The sequence below is a fragment of the Monodelphis domestica genome, chromosome 3 (genome assembly GCF_027887165.1).
Source record: "Monodelphis domestica isolate mMonDom1 chromosome 3, mMonDom1.pri, whole genome shotgun sequence".
NCBI classification, from domain to species: domain Eukaryota; kingdom Metazoa; phylum Chordata; class Mammalia; order Didelphimorphia; family Didelphidae; genus Monodelphis; species Monodelphis domestica.
Window position 1 is genome coordinate 19,854,373 of NC_077229.1, and position 13,898 is coordinate 19,868,270.

The 13,898-nt window shown below is 38.4% G+C and overlaps 1 protein-coding gene across 2 annotated transcripts in view; it reads right to left on the reverse strand.

Moving 5' to 3' along the window:
* OSBP2 (oxysterol binding protein 2) overlaps positions 1–13,898 on the reverse strand; it is a 384,108-nt gene that overhangs the window by 343,286 nt on the left and 26,924 nt on the right. The window lies entirely within an intron of this gene.

Consider the following 13,898-nt stretch of genomic DNA (forward strand, 5'->3'; position numbering starts at 1 on the left):
GTGATAGGGTTCTATTGGCCTCTGTCCAACTCTTCATCCATCTGGTGCTACTTGGCACCTCCAGGCATACAGTTCCTGAGAGGATGGTGTAGAAACACAGACCTCTCCTCAGGGAAACAAATGTATAATAATAATTATTCTAGTTATAAAACAGCACTTCTAATAGTGCTTTAAAACAAAACAAAATCGGATTCAGGGTATGTGGATAGAATTTTCTCCCCAGGACTCTCTTACCCAGCATCTCATTTGTGTGCTCATGCTGAGTGCGAACACTGCATGCATATGTACATAGGATAAAGTTTTGGAGTGAAGCTCTAATGTAATGATAAAAAAAAAAAACCCTGACCTAGAAAAACATTATTCCTGACCCAAACCACAAATTAGTATGATCCAATATATCTCAAAAGGGTATGAAATGTGTAGAACTTTATAAATTACTAGTAAATACAGTAGAATGAACACTGAATTGAGCCACAAAATCTTGGATTCAAGTCCTTGGATCCTATCTTCCTTTTATGAGGTATAACTTCTATAGGGCCACTTTACCTCTCTGAGCTTCAGTTTACTCATCTATAAAATGGGGATAATGATAGCTGTCCTACTGTCCTCAAAGAGGTATTTTAAGGCTCAAGAGAGCTTCAAAACTCTATAATGAGTATAAATATTCATATGTGCTATTATTACTACCAAGTGACCTAAAATCACAGAATTTAAAAAACAGAAACAAGCAAAATAAAATTGAAAAGGTTAGACAACAAATAGCTTAACTCAAAGACTTCATCAGCCAAAGATTTATCTAGGTCAATAAATAAAGCATGACAAATATGATCAGAGGAACATATTACAATCACCTCCGAATTTGGCAGCATGTGGAATGTCAATTAGTACAGACTACTTTGCCAACTTCAGCTTCAGTCTAAAAATAGTTCTTCCTCAGTGCATGGGAATATAATTTACACATCTAGGAAACAGTATTATTCCCCTTTCAAATAATTCTCTATTAACTTTGGTTTAAGGCATCTTGATCTCTACAAATGCCTGTCTTTCTTGACAGACCTAGTTAAGCACAACTCCCAGAAGGCTGCACCAGTAGTTGAAAGTCAAAATCCAGGTTGCTTCCTTGGTTCTTATGTTCTGCTCCCCCTGGCTCAAGGCTGCATCAGGCACTCTAAAGGTTTTGTTGAGTGTCTGTTTCCTACTGTCACTGACTTGAGCCCCCACTGCCTATTTTCCCCATTTGTTAGGGGACAAACTCCACTTAATACTGATTGGCTTTTACAATAGGATATTTACTTCAAAGATATGGTGAGAACAAATACACAAAAATTCCAATTTCATAGCAGTCTCTAAAGGGGGATTAGACTTTTAATTTAGCTCAGTTTCTACATAGCATTAATTGCACCAGATTCACATCCAAAGGTATCACTGCTGTCAGATGAGCCCTTACTGGGCTAAAGGCCTGAAGACCTCTCCCAATTTCTTGATCACTCCTTGCTCTTTCTCCCCACCATCAAAGATGTGCTGGTTGTAAAACCCAGCCTAGACTCCCAGCCTCCCACAGCTTGCTCCCTCAGTCTCTGAAACTCCCAACATCAGAAACTCTATTCTCTGTGCCTAAGCTAGAAAGAAATGAACAAAAAGACCAAGAAGTTTCTTAGGAACATTTCTTAGGAACTCTATGGCCTCAGACTAGAAAAATGCCCTATAAGGTTCTTCCTCCTTTTCAACCATATTCTCTCACCTGAAATCTTCAGAACTCCCATGTGCAACAAGCCTTTTTGAATATGCCAAAGGTATAGCTACAGAGCAATTTGTAAAAAAGGGTCCTCCTACTCATAATGGTAGGCCAACTAGAACCAGTTACAGAATGCCCATGCAGGCTCCAGTCTCTCCAAGGCACTTCCTTTTACACAACATCATGATTCTCTCAGAAACAGCCACCTGTAAAGATACTATCTGAGCAAGCTGATGGACCAGATCCCCATTACACTTATATAAGTTAAACAATCCAGCAGTCATCTATTAACCACTACCATGTCACCAAAAATCAGAATTTTCACTATGAAAAGGAGAGTTACAGCCCCTAGACTCAAAGAATTTAAAGCCTAGAAAGAAAGAAAAGGCATTCATACTAATAACTAGTAAAAAATAGAATGTGCCCATTGCAAATGAGGAAAGCATAAAACCAGGGCCCAGTGCTGTGGTGAAAACACTCTGTCAACTTTAGAACACTAGGGAAATGTGAATTATTGTTATTATTTTAACATACAGTACCATGGATATAAAAAAGCATAATCAAAGTTTTAACTATTTTTACTCTAACCTAAGCGGAGGTGGGGAAGGAAGCAGCTGGCACTGATCACTTCTCTAATAAGGCTCAAAGAATCATGGTCTCAAAGACCATTGGAGCTGGAAGGGACCTTGAAAAGATTATTTAGTTCAAGCCCCTCATTTACACAAGAAAACTGAAGCACAAAGAGAATAAGGGACTTTCCCAAGGCCTTAAAGTTACTAAAGGGTAGAGCTGTCACTTGAGGAAAGAGCTCCTAAATCTAAAAGTTCCAGGCCCTGTTACTGTACCAGTGAGGCCAAACTCATATCCCTACTACCCACACACTGACTTTCTAAAACACAAATTAACTTGATCTATGCTATACTGTATTTTTATTTATTTTGTTAAATATTTCCCAATTAGATTTAAATCTGGTTAGGACTATACTTCAGATGCTGTGGATCACATGCAGGCCTTATTCTACACACCTGCACTGCACCAGTTGTTTAAGGCAAGAATTGTATATTTTAGGTTCTGTTACTGATGTTATACACATTGTTGCAAATTCCTTTTCTGTATGACTCAGATTCTTCTTCTTGAAAAGAACAGTTCTTGGAACCAGGAGAACATTTACACAGAAAGTAAAACATTGTGGAACAATCCAATGTAATGGACTTTGCTACTAGTAGCAATGCAACAAGCCAGGACACTCCTGAAGGACTTATGGGAAAGAATGCTAACTACATTGAGACAAAGAACCATTGGAGTAGAAATGCAAAAGAAAAACATATGACATCACTTATCACATGTATGTACGGGTATATGATTTGGGGTTTAGGCTTTAAAAGATCACTCTATAGCAAAAATGAATGATAAGGAAAATAGGTATCAAGTGATAACATTTGTACAACCCAGTGGAATTGCTTTTCGGTTCTGGGAGGGGGGAGGGAAGAGGGGAAGAAAAGAAAATGAATCATGTAAACATGAAAAAATATTTAAAAATTTAAATTTAAAAAAGAAAAGAAAGGCTTTTTCAGGATTAATACTCCCTATACCTATATCAATGGTAAAAATCAATGTTCCCTAAAGGAATGAATTTATGACCAAACAAGATAGAGAACATTAGAAGATGTAAAAAAACAAAACCAATGTAACCAAGATTAGAAGGAAAACAACAAACTGGGGGAGAGGGGGAGGATTTATAACAAATTTCTCTGAAAGAGGTCTCATTTCTCAAAAATTGAGAACTAAGTCAAATTTATAAGAATACAAGTAATTCCCTAATTGACAAATAGTCAAAGGATATGAATAAGCAATTTTCAGATGAAGAGATCAAAGCAATCAATAATCATATGAAAAATATTCTAAATCCCTCTTGATTAGAGAAATGCAAATTAAAACAATTCTGAGGTACCACCTCACACCTAGCAGATTGGCCAAAATGACAAAAGGAAAGTGATAAATGTTGGAGGGGATGTGGTGAAATTGGGACACTAATGCATTGCTGATGGAATAGTGAACTGATCCATCCATTCTGAAGGGCAATTTGGAATTATGCCCAAAGGGCTATAGAACAATGTATATACCCTTTGATCCAGGAATACCATTGCTAGGTCTGTATCCTAAAGAAATATAAAAAGGAAGGGGGAGGCCCCTACTTGTACAAAAATATTTCTAGTTGCTCTTTTTGTGGTGGCAAAGAATTGGAAACTGAGGAGATGACCATCAATTGGGGAATGGCTGAACAAGTTGTATATGATGGTAATGGAATAATATTACTGTGCTATAAGGAATGATAACAGAATGATTTCAGAAAGAGTTGGAAAGACCTACATGAACTGATGCAGAACAGCAACCCTATGGGATGATCAACTGTCATAGACTTAATATGATGATCTGGACCAATCTAAGGGACTTATGACAAAGAATGCTATCTATCCTCCAGAGAAAGGAGTCAGAATACAGATCAAAGCATGCAATTTTTCATTTGTTTATTGGGGCTTTTGTTTTAGGGTGTTGGTTTTATAGGATTATATCTCATAAAAATGAACAATATGGAAATATGTTCTGCATGATAATACACGTATAACCCAGATTGAATTGCTTGCCAGCTCTGGAGGGGTAAAGGGAATGGAGGAAGGGAGATAATGTGGATCATATAACTTTGGAAAACTCATGTGGAAATATGTTATTGCAAGTAATTGGCAAAATAAAACATTTTTATAATTTAAAACAATTTTTTAAAAAACTCACTGCTCTCTCAAGCCTGGCTTCATGCCAGGCCCTGGTCCTGGGAATATCAGGTAATTAGAAAGGCTGAATAGAAAGCTTACCTTAGGTCATTTTGAATAAGCAACAAGTATTTATTAAGCACCTTCTGTGTGCCAGGCATTGTACTAAGTAAACAGTAAAGTTAAACAAGAACACTGCTAACTAGTGAAACAAAATTTTTCACCATGTCTCTGAATGGGCAGTTCCAAAACCATAAAGTAGCAAAGTTTGCTTATCAAAAAGGATTTTTTGTGTACTAATGTAGAAACTATATCCTGAATCCTCTCATCCAGAACAGGGCTATTTGTCATGTTGCTAAAAACATAAAAGCCAAACATAAAATGCTACCAGTCAAAGCAAAGGCCTTTTCTCAGATTTAGGCTCAACACAAAGAAAAACTAACAATTAAACACATTCTTAATTAAAAGCAAATAAACAACATACACAAAGCAAGCAAAGTAATTGAAAAAAAAAAAAAAGAGAAAACCCAAACTAAACACTGTATAATGACTATATTTGGCCAGAAGAAGAGAGAAGAAATAATGCTTCCCTCTTTCTTTGCAGAAATAGGGAGGCCGCAGTTGTGGAATACTAACTATGGAGTTCAACTTAGTTCATCATACTTTACAATCTTCTTCCTCTCCTTTTGTTTTATCCTTTGGTATTAGGTTGGGTAGTATAATGTATGCAATAGGCTGAAGCTTTATCTTATGCTAGTTAAACTAAGTTTTTCTATAAAAGCATTAAAAATGTCCCAATATAACTAACACACGGGACAAAGGCTCAGGTCATTGGATACAAAACAGTAAAAGCAGGAGGGGGTAGAGCTTCTCCATCAAACTTTGGACTGAAGGCAGCAAAAGAACTAGCACCAATCAATCCATGAAAGCTTTCATCTAGCTGGCTCAAAGCTGTGAAAGTAACGCATGTACTCTCACTGTCACTGTCTCTCTCTCTCTTCCTCTCCTTCCCTCCCTCCCTCTCTCTGTCTCTCTCTTTCCCTTCTCCCTATTACCTCCAAGATCAATATTCTGTTTGGCTTTTAAAGTCCTTTAAAAAAGGGCTGGTCTAGCCCATCTTTCCAATCTTCTTATACTTTTACTCCAATATACTCTATGATCCCATGACACTGGCCTCCTTGCAGTTCCTCCCACAAAACACTCCCAACTGAGCATTTTCTCTGACTATCCCTCCATTCCCTCCCAGGCTTCCTTCAAGGTCCAACTCAAATCCTACCTTCTGCAAGAAGCCTTTCCTAACCCCCCTTAATAATAACAAGCCGTATTTATATAGCACCTACTATGGCACTGACTAAATTGAACACTGGAAAAGTTGGGGCCTTCCCTCTGCTGAGTATCTCTAGTTGACCCTGTCTATGTCTTTTGCCCAGTTTTTTGCACACCATCTTCCCTAGCAGACTATGAACACCTGGAGGGCAGAGTCTGTTTTTTTGCCTTACTTTGTATCACTAGCTCATGCCCAGGCATGGCACAAGGCCTGACATACAAAAGACTCTTAAAATATATTTGCAGACTTGCCTTAACTTCACTTGCAGTTTTAGGCAGAAAGCAGTAAACATCTGTCAAGCAAATCCTTTTCAATGGTTGGCTTCAATGTCTGTTCAGAGAGTCTATGATTTAATTCCTAAATTATATATATTATATATAACTAATATAATATAATATAATATAATATAATATAATATAATATAATATAATATAATAATATATTTCTTTTATAAAAGCTACATATCCCTTACATTGTCCTGAGTCTAGAATTCACACCAACAAGCATTTATCAAGCACAAAAACCTCAAAGATAAACAAAAATAATGGTCTCTTCCCCCCAGGCCAGCAGGAATGGTAAGACAGACAAGGATAAAATAGCTAGCACTCTCTAGAAAACACTAAGTTAGGACAGATAACAGCAACCTAGTATAGTAGAAAGTAGACTTAGAATTAGTCAAGAAAGCCTGAATTCTAATCCTGCCTCAGACGTCCTGTGACCTCCTGGACCTTCAGTTTCCTTATCAGCCAAAAAAAAAAATGTGACTCCTAATAGCACCTCTTTTATGGGTTTTTTATGAGAATTCAATGAAATGAAATATGTAAATCTTCAAGTGTGCTACTGAGTCCATAAGGCTCTGGCCTAGGCCCTCTTCAATTTTCTCTCTACATTATCTCTCTTAGGAATCTCATCACCTCCTATAGGTTCAGTTGTCATCCTATGAAGATGATTCTGAGATCTATAAATACAACCCTAACCTCTCTTGAGCTCCAGTTCCAGGTCCAGAACTGACTTCTGGACATCTCAAACTAGATGGCCCATAAGCTTTGATTTTGTCCAAAACAGAACTGTCACCCCAGTCCCGACCCCTCCCTCCCTTCCAACTTCCATCCTCCCAGTAACCTGGGATAGCTACATTGTCTTCATCCCCAACCCTTTACTCTCCCTCATCCTTATCTAACCAACCTACTGACAAAGACTTTTGTTTCTACTGTCCCATCAATCTTATATGTCCCCTCCTTTCAATTTACATAGCCACAACTGTAATTCAGGCTCTAAAACTTGCCTGGACTACAAGTCAGTCAACAAACATTCATTAAGCAATTACAATGAACCAACAACTGTACTAAGCAAGTGAAATAATATTTGTAAAGTGCTAAGCATAGTGTCTAGCACCCAGAAGTGGCTTAATGAATGACGCCTACCCAACTCCTACTCCCACCTCCAAAAAGGCAGTGGAAGACAAAGGCAAAAACACAGAGCCTACCCTCAAAGAGCTCATATCCTAACTGGAAAGAAAATACTCCAAAATTTAACTAACCAGGAATATATACGATATAAATGTATATTGAACTAAATTTAATTGATGGAAGGCAATCTAAGGGGGAAAGAATTAGCATCTGGAGAAAGGCTTCCTGGGAAGACACGTTTGGGTCTGAGTCTTCAAAGACCAAGGACATAAGATGGAGGACTGTATTGAAGGAACAGCAAGTAGGCCAAAGCAGTGCAGAGTTTGTGGAAGGAAAGTGTTAAGAAGAATGGAAAAGTAGAAGGGGCCAGGCTGTGAAGCAATCTTCTCACTGGTTAACCAACTCCTCACACCAGTCCCCTCAAGTCACTGGACACACAGAACTACCTAAGGAGCAGGTCTGACCAAGTCTGCCTTCCCTCCTCAGCCCATCCCACACACACTCAGTAAACTCTAGGGCCTTCATTGCAAACTTATGGCACACATGCCAGAGGGGGCACTCAGAGCCCTCCATGTAGGCATGCACCCCAGCACAGAGTTCACCAGAGTTTGTTATTAGAAAGCCAGAGGGATGCAGGGTCAGGCTGCTCCCCACCCCTCTGCCCAGCAGCCCAATGGTAGCACTTCCTCCCTCCCCTGTATGGGGTAAGGGGGTAGCTCACATGCTACATGAGGGTTGCAATCTGGGCACTCGGTCTCTAAAAGGTTCACCATCACAGGTCTGGGGCCTCCCTATTACCTTAAGGATCCAATAGCAAATTCTCAACTTGCCCCCCCCCCCATCACTGAGCCTCTCCAGGGGCTAAGCCTCCATGCCTAAAAGGCTCTCTCTCCCTCCTCACCTTCACTTCTTCAATTTGTTTCCATGTTGTCTCCCCATTGGACTGTAAGCAATTTGAGGGCAGACCCTGTCTTTTGCCTCTTTCTTTACCTTCACTACCCCCACCTCTCTTAGCACAGTACTTGGCACATAATAGGCACTTAATGTTTACTTATTAATTGTTGGACCTCCTTCAAGGTCAATCTCAAATTTCTCCTTTTGCAAAAGGCTTTTACACACACACACACACACACACACACACACACACACACACGCCATCCTTTGTGAGATCAAATTCCATATTTTCAGGCTATAGCTAAGAACATATCCATTTATTTATATGTAGTCCCCCCCCCATTAGAATGTGACCTCCTGGGTGATTAGCTCTATGCCAGCACATAGTAATTGCTTAATAAATGCTTGTTGACTGACTGAGAAACATTAAGTTTCAAATAAGACAATCTTACTGGCAAGGCTCTGACATTCAAAACTAAGATGGAAGTTGACTAAATCAAGAAATTGAAGTTTTGAAAACAAATAGAAAATTAAAACCAAATAACCTACCCTAATGTCCACTTGCTTTTAAATATGTATGTATATTATTTCTCCTATATCTGACTAATTAAAAATGTTGTGCCCTCTCTCACAATTCCTAGAACACTACTGCAAAGAAATGTAAACTCAACAATTACAGATGCCCCAGAAAGGCTTTCTACAATCTGTCAGTATTTAGAGAGAGTATTTTTAACTCCTGAGAAGATGAGCTAAATATCACTGTTAATAATGTAGGATGAGTTTGCAGAGGATGAATAAAGAAGTGGGCCACCATCCTGTCCCTCTTTTAGGTTCTTAAAGTCCAAGATGCTACATGTGGAAATCATAAAGAGCTAATGTGGCTGTGTCATGGTTTCTATCTATCATCTCATGTGAGCAACACACAATAGCTTATGGTGTCATAGACTTACAGAAGCTGTGACATGGAACTGCAGAAGCCATTGAGCAAACAAGAAAAGTCACTCTGTTAACCTCCTGGACAATTGCCTGTCCAGTATTTGCCTAAAGTCTTCCATTGAGGAAGAAAAACCCTATTCTAGCTGCAGGGAGGGGGGAAGGGGAGAAGCTGTTGGGAGTTAGCAACACTGATGCCAAAAAAGAGTGATTTCAACTTTTTTAAAAATACAATGATGAAAATTTTTATAACAAATTACTCTGATAAAGGTCTCATTTTTCAAATATGTAAAGAACTAAGTCAAATTTATAAGAATCCAAGTCATTGCCCAATTGACAAATGGTGAAAGGATATGAATAGGTAGTTTTCAGATGAATAATCAAAATTATCAATAATCAAATTTTAAATATGTTCTAAATCCCTCTCGATTAGAGAAATGAAATTAAAATTAAATGCAAAATTAAATTAAAATGATGTATCACCTCACACCTATAAGATTGGCCAATATGACAGTAAAGGAAATGATCAATGTTGGAGGGGATGTGGCAAAAATGGGACATTAATGCATTGCTGGTGGAGTTGTAAATTGATCCAAACATTCTGAAGGACAATTCAGAATTCTACCCAAAGGGCTTTATATACTCTTTGATCCACTAATACCAGCATAAGCAGAACCAGGAGAACATTGTAACTACAATACTGTGACAGAACAATGAAATGTGATGGACTTTGCTACTAACGATGATCCAGAACAATTCTGAGGGGCTTAGGGAAAAAAATACTCTCTACATCCAGAGAAAGAACTGTTGGAGCAAGAATGAAAATGGAAGCATATGATTTATCGTTTGTTTATTTGAGTATGTTTCAGGGTTTGGGTTTTATAAGATTATTCACTTATAAAAATGAATAATATGGAAACATGTTTTGCATGATAATACATGTATAACCCAGACTGAATTGCTGGCTAGCTCTGGGAGTGGGGAAGGAAGAAGGTAGGAAGACAATATGTATTATATAATTTTGGAAAACTCACGTGAAAATTTGTTATTAAAATTTTTAAAGTTTTTTAATACAATAATGAAGAAAACAGGAGAAAATTAAGAAAGAAGTAAAGACAAGCAAGACAATCTTGAAAATAATGAATTCATTATATCATTATATATATATATAAAACTGTTTGTTTTTTTTAAAGCAAGTAGTATAAAATGGAGATTCAGTTTCCTGGATTGTCTTCTGTGTGCTGTTGTGTATGTGGAAATGCTTTTTTTTTTTAATTCAGAATTTTAAAAAATACAAATTTTTAAATAAATTTTAAAGCTGAGGTAGCACACCCCTGTGACTCCTGATATGTATAAATGGAGATTCTGAGCCTTTGGACTTCATCCCCCAGAAGTCCTTTAGTATTTCCCAAAATTCCATTTTTCTACATCCCCACGTTTTTGAGTAATTGTATTTAAGTGGCTGTAACTCTTCCCTCATCCTCTTTTGAAACTGGGACCGGGCTGAAGTCAGTCAGTTCCTTTGTTTTAGTTATTATTAATAAAAGTTCATAATATATAATACTTAGTTATTGATTATTAATTGTAAAACCCACAGTTTGGCTTACCATAAAGAGATTACGAATTCTCAAAAAAAATTTTGAGCAGATAGCCTTACAGCAAAGATAGTAAATTTGATGGGTCACTGCCCTGCCCTGCTTCCTGCTGCTTCCTGCTGCTTCCTGCTGTTTGGCCAGCATTCCTCAACACTCTCCACCCACCTTGGAGCCTCCTCTTGCCAAGACCAGAGCCACCACAAGAGTCTACCAATCCCAGCCAATTTTTTCCCCACAGAGCATGACATATAATAATCTTTCTACCCCAATTCCTTTCCACACTCCATATTTGTGTTTCTAACCTGCCCAGTCATTTTTCAGCATGGAGAAAAGAGCCCCATACCTTCTAATTTTCAAGCAGATTTTTTTTAAGCCAATCCTAGACTCCTGGTTTAGAAGGCTGTTATGAAAGGTTTTTCATAGGTAGGGCAGTTAGGTCCAAATCTGTAGATTTAAAGTCAGTTTTGGGGAATAAGTCTGATTTTTTTTTCCTTCTTTCTCTTGGAGCAAAATACCAATGAAAAGTATTTTTTTCTCTCATATACAAATAGTCTATTGTTTTCCCTCAAAGTTTTGCTTCTTTGTTTACTCTTTAAACAAACCCCATTCAGCATCTTTCAGGAAAAATGCTATTGCAAAGCATGCTTGAAACTCTGAAACAACAGTTTGAGTTGGCAGAGCTAAAAGGTTCAGTTTGGATCTGCTTTATTCTTTTCCTGGGACTTTTTATTTTCATTGATGATTTCCAACTTTATTTCCTTCTCCTCAAGAATATGCCACAAGAAGGAGGCGGAGTCAAGATGGTGGCATAGAAGCAGCAAAAGTTCAGATCTCTGAAAACCCTTCCTTACCAATTACAAACTAAATGCTCCTAGGGAACTGAAAATCAAACCAAACAACAAGACCGAGCCAAGGAACCCTCCTGCTGCACTAAATTCAAAAGGTACACCCCCCCACAAAAGATGGAATTCAAGGACACTCGAGTTTAAGGGGAAGGCAGAAGGAAGGTCCCAGGACCTCTCCCCCCAACCCAGAGCTCTAAGCCTCCAGTGGCAGTGGGAACATCTGAGCGGGCAAAGGCTCTGGTCTGGAGGGGGTACCTGCGGGCAGGGTTGTACCAGGCTCAGAACGTCAAACACAGGCGGTGGGGAAGGAGCTGGAGAGAGAGTGCAGAGTGTGCAGCCTGGTCACAGCGGCGGAGACCCTCCATATTGCTCCAGCCTTCCAGGAGGCTTTGGCCTCAGAGCACATCCAGCCCAACCCAGCTGAACTTAATCCCATCAAAAGTCTTCAGAGGTCGAACACCCCTCCCCCACAGACTGATGAATTTTAATCCAACAAAAAGCCTCCAGAGGACAGGGAAGCTCAAACTCCAACACCCCTCCCCCAGAGGCTGCACCAAGAGCTCTCCTGACAAAGCTCCAAGAGGGGAGACTGACAGAAAACCCCAAAACAAAACAAAAAAAGAGGAGCAAGAGCACAGACAAATATGAGGAGTAAAGAAGGGGTAAGTAAATATGAGCAAAGAACAGAATAAGAAAAAAGAAAGCTTCTATACAGGCAAAAAACAAAGTGCAAATGGAACAGAGGAGGAGGGATCATCAAACAATAAATCAGAAATCCCAGTGAATTGGATACAGGCTTTGGAAGAACTCAAAATGCAATTCAAAACACAATTTATAGAAGCTGAAGACAATTGGGAAAGAACTTAAAAACTAAGATAAGTCATCTGGAAACAGAAAATAGTGTCTTGAAAGCCAAAATCAACCAGCTTGAAAATGAGGCAAAGGAGATCAAAGACGAGGCAAAGAAGATGAAAGATGAGGCAAAGGAGATGAGAGATGAGGTAAAGAAGATGAAAGATGACCTCCAAAGAAAATCAGACCAGAAGGAGGATGACCAAAAAGCCAGGGATGAAATCCAGTCTTTAAGAACCAGAATACAACTAGAATTAAGTGACCTCACACGGCAGCAGGACACTATAAAACAAAACCAAAAGAATGAAAAAATTGAGGAAATTATGAAGCATCTCATTCACAAAATGGAGGATTTAGAAAAACATTTGAGGAGAGATAATTTAAGAATCATTGGTCTATCAGAAGACCATGACAAAAGAAAATGCCTCTACATAATACTACAGGAAATTACCCAAGAAAACTGCCCCAATATTCTAGAACAAGAGGGAAAAGTGGAGATTGAAAGAATCCACAGATCACCTTCTGTTCTTAATCCCCAACTGACAACACCCAGGAACGTTATAGACAAATTCAAGAACTATCAGACCAAAGAAAAGACATTACAAGCTACCAAGAAGAAGTCATTCAGATACCATGGAACCACAGTGAGGATAACACAGGATCTAGCTGCATCTATGCTGAAGGACTGAAAGGCATGGAATACGATATTCCAGAAAGCAAGGGAACTAGGTCTACAACCAAGAATCAACTACCCAGCAAAACTGACTATATTCTTACAAGGAAAAGTATGGTCATTCAACAAAATAGAAGAATTCCAAGAATTTGTAAAGAAAAGGCCAGACCTGAATAGAAAATTTGATGCCCAAGCACAGAACTCAAGAGAATCATCAAATGGTAATTACAAAAGAGGGAAAAAAACAAAACAAAACAAAAACCTTTTTTTAAGAGACTCAATAAGTTAAAATGATATGTACCCTTATAAGAAAAGAGATCATTGGTAACTCTTAAAAGTTGTTATTATCACCTGGGCAGTGTAAAATTTAAAATTTATATTTCTACTAATAAAAATATTATATTTTATGAGACTTATTAAAGATTATTAGAAATCAAGGAATAAAGAAATACAAAATAAGAAAACACATGCCTATGGCTGATTAACCTACTCAAAGCTTGCTTACTACATCTTGCAAAAGCAGGAAGGAGAAGAGGGAAAAGTAGGCATTACCGCCAGTTAAATATTAATTGTGATCTCGCCCAGGTGGAGACTCATGTGAGATTTTAGGGAATTCTGGGAAATACCAAGGACTTCTGGGGATTGAAGTCTAGGGTTCAAATCTCCATTTTACATCTCCCCTCCCCCCGCCCCGGGGAGTCAAGAAATACTAGTCTCTCTGATGGTCTTGTAAACATACCAGCTAGGAAATTACAATAATTTGAGAACAAGAGGAAAAGAGAACAAAACCAATAATTACCAGGCACACTTAGGGGCAGTCCCCTTTGGCATAAGAGTATACATACAAATAAATGTTCAATCAACTAC